The sequence below is a fragment of the Diabrotica virgifera genome, chromosome 8 (assembly GCF_917563875.1).
Source record: "Diabrotica virgifera virgifera chromosome 8, PGI_DIABVI_V3a".
NCBI lineage: Eukaryota > Metazoa > Arthropoda > Insecta > Coleoptera > Chrysomelidae > Diabrotica > Diabrotica virgifera.
This window is the reverse complement of record NC_065450.1, coordinates 125026130-125051580: the sequence shown is the minus strand read 5'-3', so window position 1 is coordinate 125051580 and position 25451 is coordinate 125026130.

Genomic DNA, 25451 nt, shown 5'->3' with positions numbered 1-25451 from the left:
TCTCTATTTCATTTGTTTATATATATTGTTATATTTCTATTTGATATGAAAATTAAAATTTGATAATTATAAACAAAATTCAATTTAATATAAAATATTTTCAATTTTCTCAACCACGGGCATATAAATTTAGAACAACCTGTATACAACAAATTGTTATATTTAATTTTAAGAAGTGATTAGAAAAAGCTTACGGAACTCAAGTGAAATCGATAATAGGTCATTATCGTTGTTCGCGGAAGGTTCGATCATTAGCCGATGCTAAATAAGACTTAGTGGAAATAGAGAATAGGTCATTAAATTTTGTAAATAGTAGAAAGTAATTTTAGAATGGGAATTAACTATTTTCTTTGAAATCCATTAAGCATATTTAGAAAGATTAAAAATTGGTTTTGAGGAGGACTGCGAATGAGAGTTGGTGGTGGAAGGTTGATTTGTGAATCTGGAAGGGATATTTAGAAAGTAGGGGAATGAATGACAAATAGAGATCAGAATGTTTTGAGCTGTCGAGAAGTGAAGTCCAGTAGTAGACGGTAGTGTACGGAGAGGAGAAAGCCGGTGTAGTTCCGTGAGTGTGGAGTATCTATCGTGGAACGAGAGGTAGGCCAGGTTGAGAGTAAAAGAACCTCCTTGAGCCAAGAGTGTCCCGGTAGCTGATTGCAGTTTCGAAAAAGGTAGAACACAGCATCACGACAGAAGCAGGAACGATAGCTATACGAGCTAATCTTGTCTTGTGTGAAGACATTCTCAGTTCACCAGAAAAAGGTCAGTCTCATTTGTTTGGACATGAATGTATGGGTTTTTCGTATTAAATACCACATTATAAATTGAAGAACATAATCAATAATATCAGAAAAGCTTCATCAAACTTAAATAGAATTGTTGCTAATAAATCCTAATAGTTAAATGTTAATAAAAACTTTCAATTGGAAACCAAAAGGAAATAAGATTCCCATTTGTAAATGTTATGTTTAAGAATAATAAGATCTAGCACATATTAAGCAGTGATTGCCATTTAAATAAAATAAACAATATTTTGATTATAATTGTAACCCATATGTGTGTATTATTTTACTCTTTTCTTTCCTATCCCGATTAGGAACCATTGAGAAATACTGAGAAGCCACGTAAGTAAGTAATTAATTTTATAAAAAAGCCCTGAGATTGAAAACATATTGATATGTGATCTGGTAAATTAATTAGATTATTATAAATGCATTGATTAAATTAAATGACATATAAGAATATTATCTCATATCAATAATCAAGATCACATCAACTGTCGTCCAACGTGGAAAGTATTGTAAAGTATTTCTAGTGGCAAATTTGAAGGATAGAAAGAGTAAAGCCGGTATTTGAAAATTTATATGCCTGTGGTAAAAAGTGAGATACTTACATTTGATAACATAAAATTTTAGATCTCTTTAGGTACAAATTTTACATAACTGATTTAATATTTTATTTTTACGATATTTACATTTCATATATTTATTGACAATTTATAATATTTGGGTGAGAAAAAGTCGTCTTGGTAACATACTAGTAAAATTTCATATTTGGCGGGGACAGTACTTCTTGAAAACAAATGTCTGTGACAAGAAGCCAAAGCAAAGACAACAAAAAACAAAAAGAACATTCAGACCAAGAAGATATTTTAGACACGACAATCATGGCATCAGAAAATCAAGAATTATCAGGAATAGATAAACTATTACAACTGATGCAACTCCAGTCACAAAAAATGGATGAAAATCAACGTGAAACGAAACAAGCCATGGAAGAAACATCAAAGAAAATGGATAAAGTGGATCAAAAAATTGGATGAAACACAACAAAAAATGGATGAAACACAACAAAAAATGGATGAAAATCAACGTGAAACGAAACAAGCCATGGAAGAAACATCAAAGAAAATGGATAAAGTGGATCAAAAAATGGATGAAACACAACAAAAAATGGATGAAACACAACAAAAATTGGATCAAAAAATGGATGAAACACAACAAAAAATGAAACAAGCAATAGAAGAGAACAACAAGAAAATGGAGGAACGCATAGAAAAGTATGAAGTGAAAATTAAAGATCACATGCAAGAACAAGAAATGAGAATGAAGGACCACATGAAAGAACAAGAAATGAAAATTCAAAATAAAATGAAGGAGTTAACGAATTGCCAGAAAAAAGAAATGGAAAGTTTGGAAAACAAGTTGGAAAATGCTATTCAAGTAGACAGAGAAGAAGTGGAAAAAAGAATCACAGAAATAGAGAAACAAGTCACCGAAAACAGGACGCAACAGAATGTCGGAGAAAGAAGAGAAATGGTTATACATAGCACAGATGACGTGAAGATAAGGTTTGGCGGGGATGTAAGAAGATTACACCCAGTGCCGTTCATAAATAGCCTGAAAAAGAAAATACAGCACATCGGAAATTTCGATACAGCAAAAGAAACTATCAGAAACCATCTCAAATATGAAGCAAGCCTATGGTTCGATTGCAAAGAAGAAAAATTTGACAGTTGGCAACAATTTGAACAAAAATTTTTGAATTATTTCTGGGGAAAAGTCCAACAATTGGAAATTAACAAGGAATTGCAAAATGGGAAATACAATGATAGGATGGGTATATCAGAAAGGACATATGCATTACAAATTTACTATAACGCAAAACATTTACAATATAATTACTCATCGGAACAATTAGTCGAACTGATTGCAAGACATTTCGAAGAAACGCTGGAAGACCATATCACATTGCAAAACTACAAAGACATAGATAGTTTATGCCAATTCCTACAAATAAGAGAATCACGTTTAAGAGAAAGAAAATCAAGAAGGTCGCGAGAAGATTACAGGCCCCGAGAAACACAGGATTACAGAGATAGAAATCAAAATAGGAGGGACTATACAAGACGAGATTTTAATCCCAGAAGGGAAAACGAAAATAGAGACAACGGAAGAGGAAATTATGAACAAAGAAATAGGCAATGGAATGAGGACAGAAATCGAGAATACCAGAATAGAAACACCACACGCTCAAATCAAGAAAACAGAAATAATGGTAGACAAAATGAACAGGGATATCGAGAAAACCGAAACAGATCCGACAGACCAAGAGAAAATAGAAGAGAAGTAAATATTACCCAGACAGATGAATATGACGGAGAGAGACATTATGACGAAAATATAAACAACGATGAGCAACCGGCGTCTTTTCACGACGGCGCTCACTAAAAACCAAAAATCAAACAGGAATCTTTTGTAACCCCAAGGAGTTTATTAAATTGGCAAGAAACAACGAAAAGAAAAATGGAGTTAATTTAAAATTTGTGGATGGATTTATCAACGAGAAACCAATTAAAATTATGATAGACACTGGATCTGAAATAACATTGGTCAACAGAAAACTAATAGAAGAAGTTAACTTAACAAATTTAATTTACAAAATACCTAGGGTAAATTTAGTGGGCGCAAACAAACGGACATTGGCAACTATAAATGAAGGCATACGAGTAATGGTACGACTGGGTAAGAAGATGTATGCACTACAATGTGTAATAATGCCAAACATGTCACATGACATGATAGTAGGAGTTGACGAATTGGCAGAAAAACATGTAGTGATAGATTTTAAAAATAATACGATGAATCTAACAGAAGAAAAAGAAGAAGAACAGGACAAGGAACAGGAGAAACAAAATACGGACGAATCAGGTAAAGAACAAACAGTGGAAATGAATTTGGCAACGAAGCAAGGACAAAGAAGAAAAGGGAGAAAAAGTCAGAAAAAGACAAAAGAAAATGAAACCTGTGGCTCCTCAAAAGAAGAGTTGAGCCCAGAAGAAGAAAAATTGAGAGTATCAAAAGCAAAAGAAAACTGGGATTCCTCAAAAGAAGAGATGAGCTCAGGAGAAGAAGAAATAAAGCTAACAAATGAAAGCGAAAAAGATATGATCGAAACAGTGGCATTTGAAGAGGAGGCATATGAAAACGAGGATGCAGAATACACGGTAAAAGTATGTGAAAAATCTGAGGAAAAAGACAGAAGATTGATATGGGAAAAAGGGAAAGACAACATAATAGCCGACACTCTAACACAGGATGAGGACACTGAAAATAAGGAAACAATTACTCTACAGGTGGGACTAATTAGAGTAATACAAGAAGAAAGGGTATAAGACGTAGATTAAAGTAAGGAAATATACAGGGAGTTGGTTTTGCCTCGAGAAAATTTATTTAAAAATGCAGATAAATTTTATCGAATACAAGGCGGGGATTTGTTATATTTCTATTTGATATGAAAATTAAAATTTGATAATTATAAACAAAATTCAATTTAATATAAAATATTTTCAATTTTCTCAACCACGGGCATATAAATTTAGAACAACCTGTATACAACAAATTGTTATATTTAATTTTAAGAAGTGATTAGAAAAAGCTTACGGAACTCAAGTGAAATCGATAATAGGTCATTATCGTTGTTCGCGGAAGGTTCGATCATTAGCCGATGCTAAATAAGACTTAGTGGAAATAGAGAATAGGTCATTAAATTTTGTAAATAGTAGAAAGTAATTTTAGAATGGGAATTAACTATTTTCTTTGAAATCCATTAAGCATATTTAGAAAGATTAAAAATTGGTTTTGAGGAGGACTGCGAATGAGAGTTGGTGGTGGAAGGTTGATTTGTGAATCTGGAAGGGATATTTAGAAAGTAGGGGAATGAATGACAAATAGAGATCAGAATGTTTTGAGCTGTCGAGAAGTGAAGTCCAGTAGTAGACGGTAGTGTACGGAGAGGAGAAAGCCGGTGTAGTTCCGTGAGTGTGGAGTATCTATCGTGGAACGAGAGGTAGGCCAGGTTGAGAGTAAAAGAACCTCCTTGAGCCAAGAGTGTCCCGGTAGCTGATTGCAGTTTCGAAAAAGGTAGAACACAGCATCACGACAGAAGCAGGAACGATAGCTATACGAGCTAATCTTCAAAGGAGAACATTACTGAAAGCCAGGACGAGGTTTTGATCGCAGCCAAGGATAGCAGGAAACGGGTCTTGTGTGAAGACATTCTCAGTTCACCAGAAAATTTTTAAGTGTCATTTGTTTGGACATGAATGTATGGGTTTTTCGTATTAAATACCACATTATAAATTGAAGAACATAATCAATAATATCAGAAAAGCTTCATCAAACTTAAATAGAATTAAAAATGAATAACCATTTTCAATTTCGTTGCAAAACGAAAATACAGCCGAACCATATTCCAGTCCAATCAGAGAGTGCTGCAAGCACCTCTACCGGTTTCGAAACTTATTAGTCTCTCATCAGGAGGCACATATGCTGCTCTCCCTGATCCAACCAAAACAAACCCCAGCGTGCAGTCCCGAATTGCAACGAACGAAATGGCATAGATGCCCTAGCGGCAACTGCTAGCAAAAGACTAAGTTTTCACTCTAATGGCATATAACATATCCCACCAGAATGAAAACAATGGGAACCTTCTCTGGTTACACCTCCGAGGCTTCTACAATTTGCAAGCCATACGGATGCTGAGACTAAGGAAGATGAGGGAATTCTACAATTTACAATTCACGTCACATCTGCTCAGCGCGGTAAAGTTCCAACGAGACTGGTTCCCTTCATACTCCACACAGAGTAAATGTAAATCAAAAATGAATAACCATTTTCAATTTCGTTGCAAAACGAAAATACAGCCGAACCATATTCCAGTCCAATCAGAGAGTGCTGCAAGCACCTCTACCGGTTTCGAAACTTATTAGTCTCTCATCAGGAGGCACATATGCTGCTCTCCCTGATCCAACCAAAACAAACCCCAGCGTGCAGTCCCGAATTGCAACGAACGAAATGGCATAGATGCCCTAGCGGCAACTGCTAGCAAAAGACTAAGTTTTCACTCTAATGGCATATAACATATCCCACCAGAATGAAAACAATGGGAACCTTCTCTGGTTACACCTCCGAGGCTTCTACAATTTGCAAGCCATACGGATGCTGAGACTAAGGAAGATGAGGGAATTCTACAATTTACAATTCACGTCACATCTGCTCAGCGCGGTAAAGTTCCAACGAGACTGGTTCCCTTCATACTCCACACAGAGTAAATGTAGATCAAAAATGAATAACCATTTTCAATTTCGTTGCAAAACGAAAATACAGCCGAACCATATTCCAGTCCAATCAGAGAGTGCTGCAAGCACCTCTACCGGTTTCGAAACTTATTAGTCTCTCATCAGGAGGCACATATGCTGCTCTCCCTGATCCAACCAAAACAAACCCCAGCGTGCAGTCCCGAATTGCAACGAACGAAATGGCATAGATGCCCTAGCGGCAACTGCTAGCAAAAGACTAAGTTTTCACTCTAATGGCATATAACATATCCCACCAGAATGAAAACAATGGGAACCTTCTCTGGTTACACCTCCGAGGCTTCTACAATTTGCAAGCCATACGGATGCTGAGACTAAGGAAGATGAGGGAATTCTACAATTTACAATTCACGTCACATCTGCTCAGCGCGGTAAAGTTCCAACGAGACTGGTTCCCTTCATACTCCACACAGAGTAAATGTAAATCAAAAATGAATAACCATTTTCAATTTCGTTGCAAAACGAAAATACAGCCGAACCATATTCCGTATTTTCGTTTTGCAACGAAATTGAAAATGGTTATTCATTTTTGATTTACATTTACTCTGTGTGGAGTATGAAGGGAACCAGTCTCGTTGGAACTTTACCGCGCTGAGCAGATGTGACGTGAATTGTAAATTGTAGAATTCCCTCATCTTCCTTAGTCTCAGCATCCGTATGGCTTGCAAATTGTAGAAGCCTCGGAGGTGTAACCAGAGAAGGTTCCCATTGTTTTCATTCTGGTGGGATATGTTATATGCCATTAGAGTGAAAACTTAGTCTTTTGCTAGCAGTTGCCGCTAGGGCATCTATGCCATTTCGTTCGTTGCAATTCGGGACTGCACGCTGGGGTTTGTTTTGGTTGGATCAGGGAGAGCAGCATATGTGCCTCCTGATGAGAGACTAATAAGTTTCGAAACCGGTAGAGGTGCTTGCAGCACTCTCTGATTGGACTGGAATATGGTTCGGCTGTATTTTCGTTTTGCAACGAAATTGAAAATGGTTATTCATTTTTTATTTACATTTACTCTGTGTGGAGTATGAAGGGAACCAGTCTCGTTGGAACTTTACCGCGCTGAGCAGATGTGACGTGAATTGTAAATTGTAGAATTCCCTCATCTTCCTTAGTCTCAGCATCCGTATGGCTTGCAAATTGTAGAAGCCTCGGAGGTGTAACCAGAGAAGGTTCCCATTGTTTTCATTCTGGTGGGATATGTTATATGCCATTAGAGTGAAAACTTAGTCTTTTGCTAGCAGTTGCCGCTAGGGCATCTATGCCATTTCGTTCGTTGCAATTCGGGACTGCACGCTGGGGTTTGTTTTGGTTGGATCAGGGAGAGCAGCATATGTGCCTCCTGATGAGAGACTAATAAGTTTCGAAACCGGTAGAGGTGCTTGCAGCACTCTCTGATTGGACTGGAATATGGTTCGGCTGTATTTTCGTTTTGCAACGAAATTGAAAATGGTTATTCATTTTTGATTTACATTTACTCTGTGTGGAGTATGAAGGGAACCAGTCTCGTTGGAACTTTACCGCGCTGAGCAGATGTGACGTGAATTGTAAATTGTAGAATTCCCTCATCTTCCTTAGTCTCAGCATCCGTATGGCTTGCAAATTGTAGAAGCCTCGGAGGTGTAACCAGAGAAGGTTCCCATTGTTTTCATTCTGGTGGGATATGTTATATGCCATTAGAGTGAAAACTTAGTCTTTTAAATAGAATTGTTGCTAATAAATCCTAATAGTTAAATGTTAATAAAAACTTTCAATTGGAAACCAAAAGGAAATAAGATTCCCATTTGTAAATGTTATGTTTAAGAATAATAAGATCTAGCACATATTAAGCAGTGATTGCCATTTAAATAAAATAAACAATATTTTGATTATAATTGTAACCCATATGTGTGTATTATTTTACTCTTTTCTTTCCTATCCCGATTAGGAACCATTGAGAAATACTGAGAAGCCTCGTAAGTAAGTAATTAATTTTATAAAAAAGCCCTGAGATTGAAAACATATTGATATGTGATCTGGTAAATTAATTAGATTATTATTAATGCATTGATTAAATTAAATGACATATAAGAATATTATCTCATATCAATAATCAAGATCACATCAATATATATATATATATATATATATATATATATATATATGAGCAATATTTCTACTTTTCGGTGAATTTTGTGGGGAGCGTCCTCGGATTTTCTTCAAATTTTAGTATGTTATTGGACCTATTGAAAAAACGTTATCCTGAGAGTTACAAACCCCTAGGGGCCTTAGAGCCCTAGATAGGGCCCGTCAAAGACCCAAAAAAGGTCGTTTTTGCCGTATATTTGACAGGCTGTATATCGGCTCCCAGTTAACCGATTTTAAATTACCAAACGTCATTGTCTTTGTAATTTTAAGTAGTTTTTTTAGTGACAACTTCAAGTCTCCAGTCAATAACCTTGACTTTTGGGACCATTTTAAGTAACACTAAAAATTTAAAAAAATTACTATTTTCAAAAATTTGTCAAAAATCTAATTTTAATCCGATTTTCATTTTCTGGACGACAGTTTAAAGGCACTAAAAAGGGCATTAAAATGATATTTTGTGAGTTAAAATCCGTTCAATAGAAGTGTAGATAAAACAGATTGAAAATAGACATTTTTGTAAAAATCGCGTTTTTACGCATTTTCAAAGTGCTGGCACCTTTTGGGGTACCTATATATTAAATTGTACAAAAATTTTTTTACAGGTGGTTTTTTATATAAATAATAACGTTTCATTAGAGATTTTCTTGGCCCGAGCCTCTATCTACCTTATATAACCCTCTAAAAATGAGTATTTTGTTACTCAAGTGAGGCAACTTAACAAACAACTTACGGCTTATTTCTATCAAACAGATAGCCTGAAGACTTTATCTATTACAGATTATAAAAGTAGAGATTAAAGCCTTTTATTTAAGGGGCCATACAAACTTCTAGGTAGCCTAGAAGTACAGTTATAATATTTCAAAGTCTTAACTAAAATCAAAGTATCAATTCTGTGAACGCTACTTTTATAGACTAAGAGCCGCTATAGATGAAATTTGATAATTATTTTAAGCACGATAAGAGCCTAAAACTTAAATAGTAGAACATAAAAGAAAAGCTATAAACACTGTGCCGTCACTTTTTAGAGGCACATACCTCGACAGTGGCGAATCAAACTTTCCACTTATGGAGGGAATAAATAAATTAAAAGGTACCCTCCCTCACTCCCAGAATTTTTTTTATTTTTTAAAGTTATATGTGATTCAAAAATAAGACTCATTGTAATTTCAACCCGCCTCCCCTGTTCCTCTACCCCCCCCCCCCCCCCATCAAAAACTTCATTTCTCGTTTTTTATTTTTTTTAGGTAGGATATAATCAATTTTAAAATTTCAAAAAATTCACACGCATAGTTGTGGCTTTTACAAAATATACCTATTTTTTATAGACACGTAGGTTAACTGACATAACCTAAAAAAATTATTTTTTTATTTTTATAAACTTTTAAACGAAAAACTTTTTTTTTGGGGATGGCTGTTGGACTATTTTGTTTTAATCTTGTGTATTTTATCAAATGCTATATTTCTAATTTATTTCAGAAGTTTCCGTAAGGTTCTACATCCTCAAAAATCCAAAAAAATGTTTTTCGATGGGGTTTTTGGGGATTTTAACGTATTTCTCCAATTTTTGAATATTCTACAGGACACAGTTACTTCAATTTACATATAACTTATAAAAAAACATTAATTTAATCTATTTTTAAATCTATAAAATAGGGAAAATCACCAAAAATCCTCTAAAAAACAGTTTTTTGGTGGTGGGGGAGGGGGGATGGGGGTGGCTGGTAAAAATTACACTGAGTTTAATTTTTTTATAACGTAGAACTTTAAAAAATTAACAAAATTGAATTCTGGGAGTAAGGAAGGGTACCTTTTAATTTATTTATCCCGTTCATAAGTGGAAAGTTTGATGCGCCACTGTCGAGGTATGTGCCTCTAAAAAGTGACGGTATAGTGTTCATACGTTTTCTTTTAGGTTCTATTGTTTAAGTTATGGCCTCTTATCGTGCCTAAAATAATTAGCAAATTTCACCCATAGCGGCTCTTAGTCTATAAAAGTAGCGTTTACAGAATTGATACTTTGATTTTAGTTAGGAATTTTAAATATCATAACTGTACTTCTAGGCTACCTAGAAGTTTGTGTGAGCCCTCAAATAAAAGGTTTTGATCTCTACTTTTATAATCCGTAGTAGATAAAGTCTTCAGGCTCTCTGATTGATAGAAATAAGCCGTAAGTTGTTTGTTAAGTCGCCTCATTTGAGTAACAAAATACTCATTTTTAGAGGGTCACATAAGGTAGATAGAGGCCCGGGCCACGAAAATCCCCAATGTGAAGTTATTATTTATATAAAAAGCTACCTCTAAAAAATTTTTTGTACAATTTAATATATACCCCAAAAGGTGTCAGCACTTTGAAAATGCGTAAAAACGCGATTTTTAGAAAAATGTCCATTTTCAATCTGTTGTATCTCCGCTTTTACTGAACGGATTTTAACTCTTGAAATATTGTTTTGAAGACCTTTTTATTACTTTTAAACTGTCGACCAGAAAAAGAAAATCTGATTAAAATTAGATTTTTAACAAATTTTTGAAAATAGCAATTTTTTTAAATTTTTAGCGTTACTTAAAATGGTCCCAAAAATCAGGGTTACTAATTAGAGACTTGGAATTGTTACTGAGAAAACTACTTAAAATTACAAAGAAAATGACGTTTCGTGAGTTAAAATCGGTTGACTGGGAGTCGATATAAAGCCTGTCAAATATAGGGTAAAAACGACCATTTTTGGGTCTTTGACGGGCCCTATCTAGGGCTCTAAGGCCCCTAGGGGGCTGTAACTCTCAGGATAACGTTTTTTCAATAGGTCCAATAACATACTAAAATTTTAAGAACATCCGAGGACCCTCCCCACAAAATTCACCGAAAAGTAGAAATATTGCACATTTATAACATCGTTGACTAAAATCTCAAACTGGTGAGTTATTTTTTAATACCCAGTTTCACTATTATACCTTTAATATTATTTCAGCGTCCCTGATGATGTTAACGACTGTTAACGATATATATATATATATATATATATATATATATATATATATAAATCAAACAGATGAAATAGAGAATGTGGAAAAATCCCCTTACGAACAATTCACACATCCACCACTTCGGGTTGGGAAAAATTTTTTTGAATAGAATCAAAGATATATATATATATATATATATATATATATATATATATATATGCTTTCTGTTGTTTTCCGGGTTTGACTCAGCGTTGAATAATTTTGGTTTTGAGAAAAACCATTATTTTGACGACGTTTCGGCAAGATCTCACACAAAAGGTGTGACTCTTGAGCCGGGACATTTGCTAGTCAGCTTCGATGTTGTCTCACTTTTCACGAATGTTCCTATAGATCAATCACTGGACATCATAAGCAAAAAGTATCCAATATCACCGGATACACTAAACCTAACCAAACACTGTTTAAATAACACTTATTTCATCTATAAGGAGCAAAGATATAAACAAGTTGAGGGAGCACCGATGGGTTCCCCACTGTCACCAGTAATAGCGAACTTGTTTATGAAGGAAATAGAACAGCGGGCAATAGAAACAGCTGAATACAAACCCAAACTGTGGCTTAGGTACGTGGATGACACTTTTATCATCTGGACCCACGGAGAAGAAAAACTAAAGGCTTTTTTAGAACACATCAACAATATCCACCATAAAATTCAGTTTACCATGGAACTGGAAGAAAACGATCAAATTCCATTCTTAAATGTGTTAATAATAAAGAAACAAGACGGACACATAGGCCATACAGTGTATCGGAAACCGACACATACCGATAGATATCTAAATGCTGCTTCACACCACCATCCTGCACAATTGCATTCAGTCATCAAAACCTTGATTACAAGATCCGAAAGACTGACAGACCAAGAACATCAAAATGAAGAAATGCATAACGTGAAAACAGCATTAAGAAAAAACGGTTTCTCAACATACAACATCGAAAAAGCTCAAAATGCTCGAAGAAGAGATAAGGACCCTACAGAAGACAATAAACCGATCGGCAAAACCATTATGCCATATGTGAAGGGTACGACAGAGAAAATAGGGAGAGTGCTGAGAAAACACAACATAGAAACGATATTTAATACGGACAGAAAGATCTCAACTATTTTACCAACACCAAAGACCAAAATATCGTTAGAAAGCCAAGGTGTATACGAGATTCCGTGTGGGGATTGTGGAAAGTCGTACATTGGACAGACCAACCGAAGAATCCAGGTAAGACGAGAAGAACACCGAAATACTATCGAAAGGGGAGAAACCACGTCATCCCTGGCTCAACATGTCGCAAATACAGGACACACAATAAACCTGAACCAAACAACGATGTTAGCTAACATCGAAGTAAAAAGAAAACGGGAAATCAGAGAATCGATAGAAATTGAAAGAAATCCCAACGGCTTAAACCAAAGAGATGTTGCGCAACGGCTTCCTACAACATGGAAACAGTACTGAAGAAAAAGACCAAAATAAATCAGGCCGCAACATCCACGCGTAACATCCCGCCGACGACTGCAACCTACACCGGACCAATAACAAGAGCCAGAGTTCGCGCAGGGCAAGCAGCAGCAGGATCAACTACATAAGCGACGGTATCGTGAGTAAAAATTCAGTTTACTTCAAGCAGCAGCGAGAAGCGGAACTACCTGACTTGACAATGGCAAGTGAGATCTTGCCGAAACGTCGTCAAAATAATGGTTTTTCTCAAAACCAAAATTATTCAACGCGGAGTCAAACCCGGAAAACAACAGAAAGCACATATAGCTCCCGCGGAAACTTCAAGTGTAACATATATATATATATATATATATATATATATATATATATATATATATATATATATATATATATATATATATATATACATCCTACTATCAATTTGGCATCGATACATTATGCATTTACCATCGATTTGGCATCGTCTTGCAAAGTGGCATCTGTATATCGATGCCACTTTACACTACCTTAATAACTTTATTCCTGTACTTGCTACCAGAAGTCTAATCAGCTCGGTAGTTAGAGATTTGATTCCTTGATGTTACTTTAATATATCAGCTTTCCTTGTTTACCTCTTACTAAGTTATATAAGTTTATTCCATAAAATGTTTGAGTCCAAAATGATCGTACAGTGAAAATATTATATACATTTAGTTCAGTGTTTTACCGTTTTGTCGCTGCCGTTATATACATGAAAACGTATATCCCACTTTCATTATCAATCATTTTGGCATCAGAAATTTGGCATCACTGTTGAATACAATATTATTCACAACGAAAAATAGACAATTTGAGAATGTATATATTATTTTCATAAAGAAATCAGTCTGGCATCATGTTTTATTGTTTTCACCCAATTTTGAAAAAATGTGAAAACTTTGTATTATCCACGTCCGTCTGTCCATCTGTCTGTAACCACAACTCCTCCGTCAATATACCAGCTAGAATGACAAATGAGGTATCAAATGAAAGCTGATAATCCAAGGATGGTACTAAAGGTGAGATATTTGACCTTGGCGGTCTGTCCGTCGGTCTTTACGACCGCGAATATAACTCCTCCATCATTATACCAGGTAGAATGACAAATGAGGTGTCAAATGGAAGCATATAATCCAAGGATGGTACTAACGGTGAGATATTTGACCTAGGCTGTCTTTCCGTCGGTCCCTCCGACCGCAAATATAACTCCTCCGTCATTATACCAGGTAGAATGACAAATGAGGTGTCAAAAGAAAGCTTATAATACAAGGATGGTACTAAAGGTGAGATATTTGACTTAGGCGGTCTGTGACTCGGTCCCTCCGACCGCGAATATAACTTATCCGTCATTATACCAGGTAGAATGACAAATGAGGTGTCAAATGAAAGCTGATAATCCTAGGATGGTACTAAAGGTGAGATATTTGACCTAGGCTGTCTTTCCGTCGGTCCCTCCGACCGCGAATATAACTCCTCCGTCATTATACCAGGTAGAATGACAAATGAGGTGTCAAAAGAAAGCTTATAATACAAGGATGGTACTAAAGGTGAGATATTTAACTTAGGCGATCTGTGCGCCGGTCCCTCCGACCGCCAATATAACTCCTCCATCATTATACCAGGTAGAATGACAAATGAGGTGTCAAATGAAGGCTGATATTCCAAGGATGGTACTAAAGGTGAGATATTTGACCTACATGGTCTGTCCGTCGGTCCGTCCGACCGCGAGTATAACTCCTCAATCATTATACCAGGTAGAATGATAAATGAGGTGTCAAATGAAAGCTTATAATCCAAGGATGGTACTAAAGGTGAGATATTTGGCCTAGGCAATCTTTCTGTCGGTCCGTACGACCGCGAATATAACTTCTCCGTCATTATACCAGGTAGAATGACAAATGAGGTGTCAAATGAAAGCTTATATTCCAAGGATGGTACTAAAGGTGAGATATTTGACCCAGGCTGTCTTTCCGTCGGTCCGTACGACCGCGCATATAACCCCACCGTCGTTATACCAGGTATAATGACAAATGAGGTGTCAAATGAAAGCTGATAATCCAATGATAGTACTACAGGTGAGCGATTTGACCTAGGCTGTCTTTCCGCCGGTCCGTACGACCGCGACTATAACTTCTGCGTCTTTATACCAAGTAGAATGACAAATGAGGTGTCAAATGAAAGCTGATAATCCAATGATGGTACTACAGGTGAGCGATTTGACCTAAGCTGTCTTTCCGCCGGTCCGTACGACCGCGACTATAACTTCTGCGTCTTTATACCAAGTAGAATGATAAATAAGGTGTCAAATGAAAGCTTATAATCCAAGGATGGTACTAAAAGTGGGATATTTGGCCTAGACAATCTTTCTGTCGGTCCGTACGACCGCGAATATAACTTCTCCGTCATTATACCAGGTAGAATGACAAATAAGGTGTCAAATGTAAGCTGGTAATACAAGGATGGTACTAAAGGTGAGATATTTGACCTAGGCGGTCTGTCGGTGGGTCCGTCCGACCGCGAATGTAACTCCTCTATCATTATACCAGCTATAATAATAAATGAGGTGTCAAATGAAAGCTTATAATCCAAGGATGGTACTAAAGGTGAGATATTTGAGCTGGGTACTCTTTCTGTCGGTCCGTACGACCGCCAATATAACTCCTCCGCCATTATACCGGGTAGAATGACAAATGAGGTGTCAAATAAAAGCTTGTGGGTGAAAACCTAGGACTTACGAAGTCCAATTTAAAAATAGGGCATATCAGAGATATGCCTTAGACATCATAGAAGACAATGACACAGAAAAATCAAACAAGCAATATGTCAAAAGGGCCTTAGTTATGTATCTTCGGTCCTGTTGGTCCAATCGTGATGTATAGCACCTCAAATGATAGGATTTGACAAACAGAATACAATGAGAGAAAAATCAAATACAACCTCATGTCAAAAGGGCCTTAGTCGCGTATCTTCGGTCCTATAAGACCAATCGTGACGTACGGCATCTCAAATAATAGGACTTGACAAATAAAATACAATGACACAGAAAAATCAAATACAGCAACAAGTCAAAAGGGCCCTAGTTATGTATATCTAGTCCTATTGGTCCAATTGTGACGTACAGCAGCTCAAATGGTAGGGTTTAATGAACAGAATACAATGACACAGAAAAATCAAATACAGCAATATGTCAAAAGGGCCTTATTTACGTATCTTCGCTCCTATTGGTCCAATCGTGGCGTACAGCACCTAAAATAACTGGATTTGACTAATATAATACAATGACGTATGAAAATCAATTACAGCATCATGTCAAAAGGGCCTTAGTCTTGTATCTACGGTTCTATTGGTTCAATCGTGACGTACAGCGTCTGAAATGATGGGATTTAACTGGCAGAATAAGATGGTGTAGACAAATGAAAATGACGGCATGTAATAACACTTTAAAATTGTAGAAATAAAATGGATTAACACACATGGTATGACATATTAGGTGAGAGTATTTAACAAATAGAATACGATTACATACGTCCAGGTTTTGACAAGCGACTTCTCTACATATGATAAACGCGAAAGGGCCCCAACGTTCACTGCTCGACATAGGCCTCCCGTTCACTGCATATACCCACTGCTTTCTGACGCTGTGACTTGAGAGGATAGGATTTAACGAATAGAACGACAAAGAAGACTAAACAAGGCAGCTCACGGGAAAAACACAACTGTCCGTTTTATACTCTACAGGGAAGCATAAAATATTCAACGTAAGAATATATTAGAGTATAACGGTATGATAAATCTTTTTCTTCTTTTTTTCATTTAGTGCATTCCGTACGTTTTTTAAACATAATCAGGAGAAGTTGTTGAATTTCTGAAGTCTATAAAAGAATTTCTTAACAAACCTTTTTTTAATTGTGTTATGGATTATTTTTAGGAATGTGTTTAAAAGGCAGTTCGCAGGCTTATTGTTCAATGGTCTTATCACTTTCAAGCGCCTGTCTTTTTTGTAGGACTATTAATTGTTACTTGTGATTTCAACCATTCTAGCGGGGCAATGCCTTTTCTATAACTGAAATGAATATTGTTATCCATTTAATTTTTTTCCTCAATTAATTTAATGCCTCCTACTGGTGTTTGGTCTAAGCTTACCGCTTTTCCCCATTTAAGCTAAACTGCTCGTCAAAAGTTAGGGATATAGAAAATTATGCTCATTTTCATAGCTAATTTTTTCGAGAACAGATTAACGGATTCCACTATTTTTTTTTAATATTTTAGATTTTTCTTTAGTATTTACACAGTTGTGCAAAGGTTTACACAAACTTCTTTTTTGTACTTATACCGAGTGGTAGGTATAAGTACAGAAAAGAAGTTTGAGTAAACCTCTTGATAGGTATTAGTTACGTATCTTCACTCCCATTGGTCCCAACGTGTCGTACGGCGGCTCAAATCATTGGAATCAGCCAGCAGAATACAATGACTAGGGAACGGATTTATATGCGATCAATTTTGATGAAATATTCGCATATATATGCGGTAAAAAATTACGAAATATGCGCAAGATATGCACAAAAATTCAAAAAATGCGCATTTCGGGAAACCACAAATTTTCTGTCTTATTTAGTAATCTTATTTATTATTTTTCAAATAAAATCATTTTTTATATATGCAATTTATTCACAGTTTTTACAAAAACTGCTGCCAATAGTTACCTATTTAAAATAAAACAACAATATCACTATAAATATATCTTCGATTATAATTCACTACAATGTGTTTTTCCAAATTCTTTACGAGGAAACATATTCTTTGATCAGACAAAATATTTTTATAACTTGAAAAACTCCTTTCAACATCGATAATTGGTGCGTATTTAAAATAACTTGTTAATTTCCGTTAGAAAATCGTAAAACTTTGGCTAAAGGTGTAAATTCTCTTAACAATAGAGGATTTAAAAAATCACCAGAATTATAGGTAGGTACCTACCCTAATAGCACAAGGACGTCCAATGGACGTCCTTCACGGACTTTAGGGACGTCCATTGGACGTCCGTTTTCGTCCGAGGAACGTCCTTTATACGTCCTATTTTGGTCCAAATGTCGCGCTACCGAACGTCCATTGGACGTCCATCTAATGTCCGAGGGGACATATATTGGATCTTAATCGGACGTAAATTGGACCTTAATCGGACGTCCTAGGGGACGTAAATTGGACCCTAATCGGACGTAAATTGGACCTTAATCGGACGTAAATTGAACCTTAATCGGACGTAAATTGGACCTTAATCGGACGTAAATTGAACCTTAATCGGACGTAAATTGGACTTTAATCGGACGTAAATTGGACCTTAATCGGACGTAAATGGGACCTTAATTGGACGTAAATTGGACCTTAATCGGAGTAAATTGGATCTTAATCGGACGTCTTAGGGGACGTGAATTGGACCTTAACAGGACGTCCAATTTTGGTCCAAATTCCACGTTGCCAAACGCCCAATGGAGGTCCACCTAACGTCCGAAGGGACGTTCGGTGGACGTCAATTGGGCCTTCATAGGACGTCCCAGTTTGGTCCAATGTATTGCTGCCGATCATCCATCTAACGTCCTGGGAGGACGTTCGGTGGACGTCTAGAGACGATATTTATACCTGTGGAGAATGTATTGTGGGAAATAAAAAATATATTTTTTAAGGAACTTATATTACATCTTATATTAATTTACAATTATTGGATATTAGATTATTTACATTAAATTATAATTACATTTCTCCAAGAAATTAACGCACCACCTTAAAAATGGGCCATTTTTGATGTCTCGAATTTCCTAAAGCCATTGTCCCATCTAAGTGATTTTTTTAATAATATTATAGCCTAGGCTATATGGGCTACCTCCATAAGCTTGTCATGCACGGGGAGCTATACTGTAATAATATTATATCACATCGCTGAGGGAACTCTACATTACATATACTTTTCGAATCAAAACTTTTATTCTCTTAATATTATTACTTAAAAAATATATACTACATTCGTCTCGCTAAACTCGAAAAATAACTTATAAACCATAAAAATCTCCAAAAATATAAATGACATAAATGAGAATTGGCACAATTATTATTATGGTTTTAAGTTGATTTTTCGGATTTAACGACAATATTATGCAAAAAATTATGTTATATCGCAGATTTAAAATGGGTTTATCTCGAAAACAGTTATATTAAGTTTAGCGAGATGATTGTAGTACACTTTTTTTAAGTAAAAATATTTAGAGAATAAAAGTAGACTGGTACGCAGTCTGATTTTTGCATAAGAGTTTAATGAAATGGTAACAAATCAATTGGAAGTTCTGTCCGACAAAATACATGGAACGTTTTCGGTAGTCTGATGTTCCAAGTTTTTAACCTGTTCCACAATTAAAACTTCCCCGGTTCCAGTATTCCCGTACATCAAAGTTTGTCCGACTAGACACCGTGAAGCTATTAACAAATTTTCAGCTTGCTGTTAATCAACTTTTTTTATTACGCGGGATCCAGGTCTATAAATGAATACAATAAATAAGTAGGTAGGTACATATTATACACTTATTTATACGAGTACAATTAATAGTAGAGCTGGTTTTTGGGATGTTACAAGCAGCATTTGCATTTCCACAGAGATACTTATGACAGAAATAATAAAATACCGAGACGGATTATTATTATAATAATTTACAATAGGACCCGACGGCCGACGCTATAGGGACAGGTAAAATTTATGACTGAACAATGCACCGAGCATCGATACAAGCAATATGTACCGGTCGAAGGTTATTTTTTATTGTGCCAAATGGACGTATATAGTACCTACCTTTAAAAATCGAATACACAAATTAAAAGATATTTAACAACCATAAAGATTTGTCAAACTCTATCACCGACTTCATGAAAACAAGTATTACTACATTCTTTGATGGTTTTTGCTGTAAATTTTAAAGGATTGACATGAAATTTGGCATACGCATAGCTAACATGCCAAAGAAAAAAAGTGATATTGTGCCAATGTGTGCTATTGCCCTGGGGTGAGTTTCACTCTTTCTCTGGGGTGAAAAACGTTCAAAATAAGTCCGGACTTCGATAAACTGATTAATATTAAGCAACCTTTATTCCATACTTACAAAGTATGTGTACTTACAAATTAGTATGTGAATTTGGGGGGTGAGTTTCACCCCGAGGGGGGCTGATATACAAAATATAGATAGATACACAAAAGATATACAAAAATGTTTCAAAACATCGAAAAAATGTGGTAAAATGCAAATATACATATCATATTATGATAAAATTGCGATTTTGGCGATTTGCCTTTTTGGATAGAATGATGATGATGTTGATTAGGATAAAACTGCGAAGAATTTTTTTATCGAAATATAGTAAAAATATGAAAAATATACCAAAAAGCTTGAAAAAATATGTAAGTATGTAAGGAAAAACATAAATAATTAAATAAACTTTTGACAACACAACACAAAAGTTTGAAACACTCACTATTTGGATTGGTTGTCCTGGCTTGTGATTTTCTTCTTTGCAGATGACGCTCACGGATCGATGTCAATGTCCAACGGACGTCCGAGCACGGACGTCCAATGGACGTCCAAAGGACGTTCATATTTATTCAACACGTAAGTACGTCCAACGTCGGACGTCCGAAGGACGTTCATTTATAGTCCATCCGCATTAGGACTAAAACTGGACCTATTTTGGGCACACGTACGCTCAACTTCAAAAAGATGCTCTCAATATTCATATGTAGTAAGGATACATTGATAAAAATTATATTTTTGCTTATTAGAATTAACCACCAAACTTCTATCATCTTGGTAACGGGAATAATAAAACATTATAAAGTCCACTTTACATCAACAATAATTGAACAAGAAATTGACGACAAGTTATTCAAGGTCAAATTTGGCTTATACAAAACACAATTCTACTTCCAATTTTGCCGTGAATAAACAGAAAATAAAGAAATTTGACAAAATAAAACATATCCAATTGTTCTATTTCATCAAATTCCTTCATTTTCTTTTACAAATCATACATTTTGTACTCGTCAAATTTGGCCTTGAATAACTTAGTCAATTTCTTGTTCAATTTATTGTTGATGTAGAGTGGACATAACGAATAATTTACCGATCAGGTTTTCACACTTTACATAAAAACAAAAACATGTATTAGATATTAAACTACATATACAGTTTTGAATTAAATATGATTTATAATCTTTTCCATTTAAACTATTTTATTAACATAATTAAGTTAATATTTTATTAAATAATTTTGCTGTTTAATCCCCTTATTGGTAGAATATGTCCAATATGGACGATTGGAAAAGGTCCGTATTTCGTCCGAGTACGGACGTCCAAAGGACGTTCATATTTATTCCACCCGAAGGACGTCCAACACCGGACGGCCGAAGGACGTACATATTTAGTCCACCCGAAGGACGTCCAACGCCGGACGTCCAAAGGACGTACATATTTAGTCCACCTGAAGGACGTCCAACGCCGGACGTCCAAAGGACGTACATATTTAGTACACCCGAAGTACGTCCAGCGTCGGACGTCCAAAGGACGTCCGTTTATGGTCCATGGACGTTAGGACCAAAAATTGACCTATTTTGGACGTCCAAAGGACGTCGTGTGCTATTAGGGTATTAAATATAACAAAAGTATATAAAATTCGGATTTCCGGGTAAAACATCCTTCGTCATTTTAACATCCTACAATCATTTCATAACGGCGGCGTATTATCCTATAAGTACTTTGTGTAGAGATCGTTTATTTTCTAAGAAAAAATGAAAGGCGGTTAATGAGCTGTCTCTCTTGGTTCTCGAATTAATACAGACCACAGCCTGTGCGTGGAAATATTTTGTCGAATTAAAAAATTTAAATTTTGTTTTGGACTAATGAAATAAAACATTTTAGTAGTTCCAAAATGACACAAAATCTAGGCATCGGATAAAAAAGTTTATTTGAAGAAAGTGTATTTTTTTGTTCTTCTTAATGGCGGTAGAGGCTCGTTTTTTTAATATTGTATTTAATTACAGAATAATTTTCAAATATTACCTAATATATTTTTCAAATTGGGCTCTGTACCGCCATTCTTTATTATATTACGGATACGTGTGCCAAATACCTTGAAAAAATATTCAAAATTACAGCCGCAATCTTGGAACGCGTTTTGGCTACCTGTTGATCGCTACTGTATCACCTTAAACAATTTTTTAAACAAATTCACAAAAATAATTTTTTCATTACGAACGATTTTTTAGATAAGTTGGGTTATTCTGAGCAAAAAAGGTATCTTGAGATTTTTCTCTAAAATTGATTTTTGTCGAGTTATATGGCCATTTTCGCATTTTTTAGGTTTTAAATCGCGTATAACTCGACAACAATCAATTTTAGAGAAAATTGACAAGAGATCTTTTTTGTTCAGAATGTCCAAAATTATCTAAAAAAAAATTGTTCAAAGTGAAAAAATTATTTTTGTGGATTTGTTTAAAAAATTCTTTAAACAATTTTTCGACCACGGCACCTTGTGAATATGTTATAAGGACCTCTTTTTGAGTAAGTTTGTGCAAAAAAATCGAATCGGAATAATTTCGCTAACAGGGGCGACGATAAATCCGGGACTATAGTGCTAATTATTAATAATTAAAAATAACAGCTTTGTAATAAAATAATGACAAAAATCTCTTAAGGACCTTGAAGCAAGGGTTTGAAACTTGATCTGCTCACTTTTTAATTTCATAATAATAACTTTTAATCGAGTTATTAAGACTTAAAAATGGCCATTTTCGCATTTTTCAAATTTTTAATCGCATATAACTCGACAACAATCAATTTTAAACAAAAATGGCAAGACACCTTTTTTGCCCAGAATGACACAAGTTATCTAAAAAAAATTGTTCGAAATGAAAAAATTGTTTTTGTGAATTTGTTTCAAAAAAATTTTTTAAACAATTTTTCGACCAATGCACCGCCCGGCACCCTTTGGATATGTTATAAGGACCTCTTTTTGAGTAAGTTTGTGCAAAAAAATCGAATCGGAATAATTTCGCTAGCGGGGGCGACGATACTGCCCGGTCTACTTTTGATGCTGATGGTGATAGAATAGATACTTTTTATATAACAAAAATAAAACTTTTTTTAAACTCTTTAAAAAATTTGTGGCGGGTTTTCCCCGAAAAGTGCGTTATTTTTTGGACATTTTACGTTGAACTAGTCGATTTGGAATTTGACGAATAAGAACCAACTTTTGATTAGCTCCAACTCTGTTTTCATTGTGTGTCCAGACTTCATACATACATCATTTTTTTTACTGTTTTATAAGCTTTATATTTGCTAGGAATAGTTTTTCGATCAAATACTTACTTTTTGATTTATTTGCGAAAAACCATCTAAAAACAAAAGTTACAAGGAATTTAATTAGTTTATCCACTTACGGACTTATTTGGACCTATATTTTTTCACACTCGAGAAGGGGGTGGTACTCATCCCCAGAAAAAAGCACACACTGGCACTCTGATGTTCATTTCGCGAAATATCGCAGGGTTCGTATTTAAAATTTTTAATTTACTCCTCACCCCTTTCCGTGGGGGTTCGTTTTTGGTATCATTCGATAGACTTTTGAAAAATATTGAACACGCATTTTTTAGTTTTTCGATCTGACGTTCATTTCGCGAAATATTCGCTTTTTTATGAAACTTTGTGACTCGCCCATCATTTCTTCAGATTTGGGAACACTTAATAATCGGAGGGGGCCAAGTCAGGAGAGTAAGCCGCATGAGAAAGTAATTAGAACCCCAACTCGAATTTTTGCTACTGTCACAACGCTCTTGTGAGTCGATGTATTGCCTTAGGTCTTGAGAACACTTTTTTCTTCTGCTTATGGAGTCGTTTTTCATTCATCACATACCGGAACTCACCACATAAATTTTGAAGACCCTGACATCAAAACTGTATTAAATTATATGTGATCTAAGTAAGTTAATGAAAAGTCAGAATAGATAGATTAGAACACTTATAAAAAAAATTGTAACAAGCAATTGGACATCGTAAGTTCTAATTTTTCACAAAAAGTGACCGGAAGTTGAACCGGCAGTCGATATTTGAACCCTTCGTGTAACTTTTTGTCAGCTGATATGACGGATGAATTTTGTTCACCTACAGATATGGACGAACCAGTGATGTGGGAGGGAGGATCCTCCCTCCCACATCACTGGGACGAACAGACAGGCATGAAACCGGAAGTATGTATTTGTTCTGGTCTTTCTTAGTCGTGTTGACCAATAGTTTGTACTATTTCGACGAATTTAAAACAGTACTTTCGGTTGCAACTCTGGAACAGGCAGTCCGAGGTCAAACTTCTCACATGTAATATCATATTTTGGTTATAGGCTTTCATTTGACACCTTATTTGTCATTCTTTCTGTCCTACTAATAGACGAGTTGTGTTTATTGACGGACAGACATGGATAATTCTAGGTTTTCACATTTAATGATAAAAACAATAATTATACAATTCAGTTAACCTGACTATATCATTGTGATAATGACTTCTTATCTAAAAGTGACAACGGCAATAATTGCCGTTGTAATAATTATTATTCCATTCACTCACGATAAAATATCGCAAAACCTCCAGATTTTAAAGAACCGCTTGGATTGACATAAAATTTGGCACACACGTAGCTAAAATGCCAAAGAAAAAAGTGAGATTATGCCGATATGTTCTCTTGTCCTGGATGTGACTTTCACCCCTTCTTGGAGGTGAAAAAACATACGTGCAAAATAAGTCCGGAAGTGGATAAACTGACTAATTCTAATTCTAAGCAAATTTTGTTCTATAAAAGTTTTAGGTCAATACTTTTCGAGGTATGTGCGAGTGAATATGTTTATTTTTCATAGAAAAACACGTTTTGGACGGATTTTCGCAAATAACTCAAAAAGTAAGTATGTACATATTTTATCGAAGAAAATATTCCTAGCAATAATATAGCTTATGAAAAAGAGGTGTCAGTATAAGGTCTGTAGACCCAGTAGAAGCAGGGTTGCAGCTAATGAAAAATAGGTTCTTATTCGTCAAATACCAAATCGAATATTTCAACGTAAAATAACCAAAAAAATAAAGCACTTTTCGGGAAACACTCATCATAACTCTTTTAAAGTGTTTAAAAAAAAATTTTTTTGGTGTTTTTAAAACAGTTTCTAGCGTGAAAAGTAAGCAAGTTACGCTGAAAATAAAATCGTTCCCTTTTTTTTGGCAAAAGAAAGTCATGAAAATTAATTGTTACCGCTTCACACGTTACTTTAGATAAATGTATTGTTTATACAGGGTGTCTCCGAAAATAGTGCGTTCCTTTAAGGTGTGGATATAATACACAATTTAGAACAAAAAGGTGTTGTAACATTTTTTCCTAAAGTTAACCGTTTCAACAAAAATTACGTTGTTCTCCATAAGAGTAAATTTTTATTTTCATAAATTTATATGACCTGGCAACATGGCGTAGAAGAACCTGTGACTGTGAAATTTAATCTAATGGGACCCCTTGTTTATTTACTAATTGAGTATCAATTTGCATATCAAAATGTATTTTCGTTTTTTGGTCAAACGGCTGAATTTAGAATAAAATGTTATAAGACTTTTTTGCTCT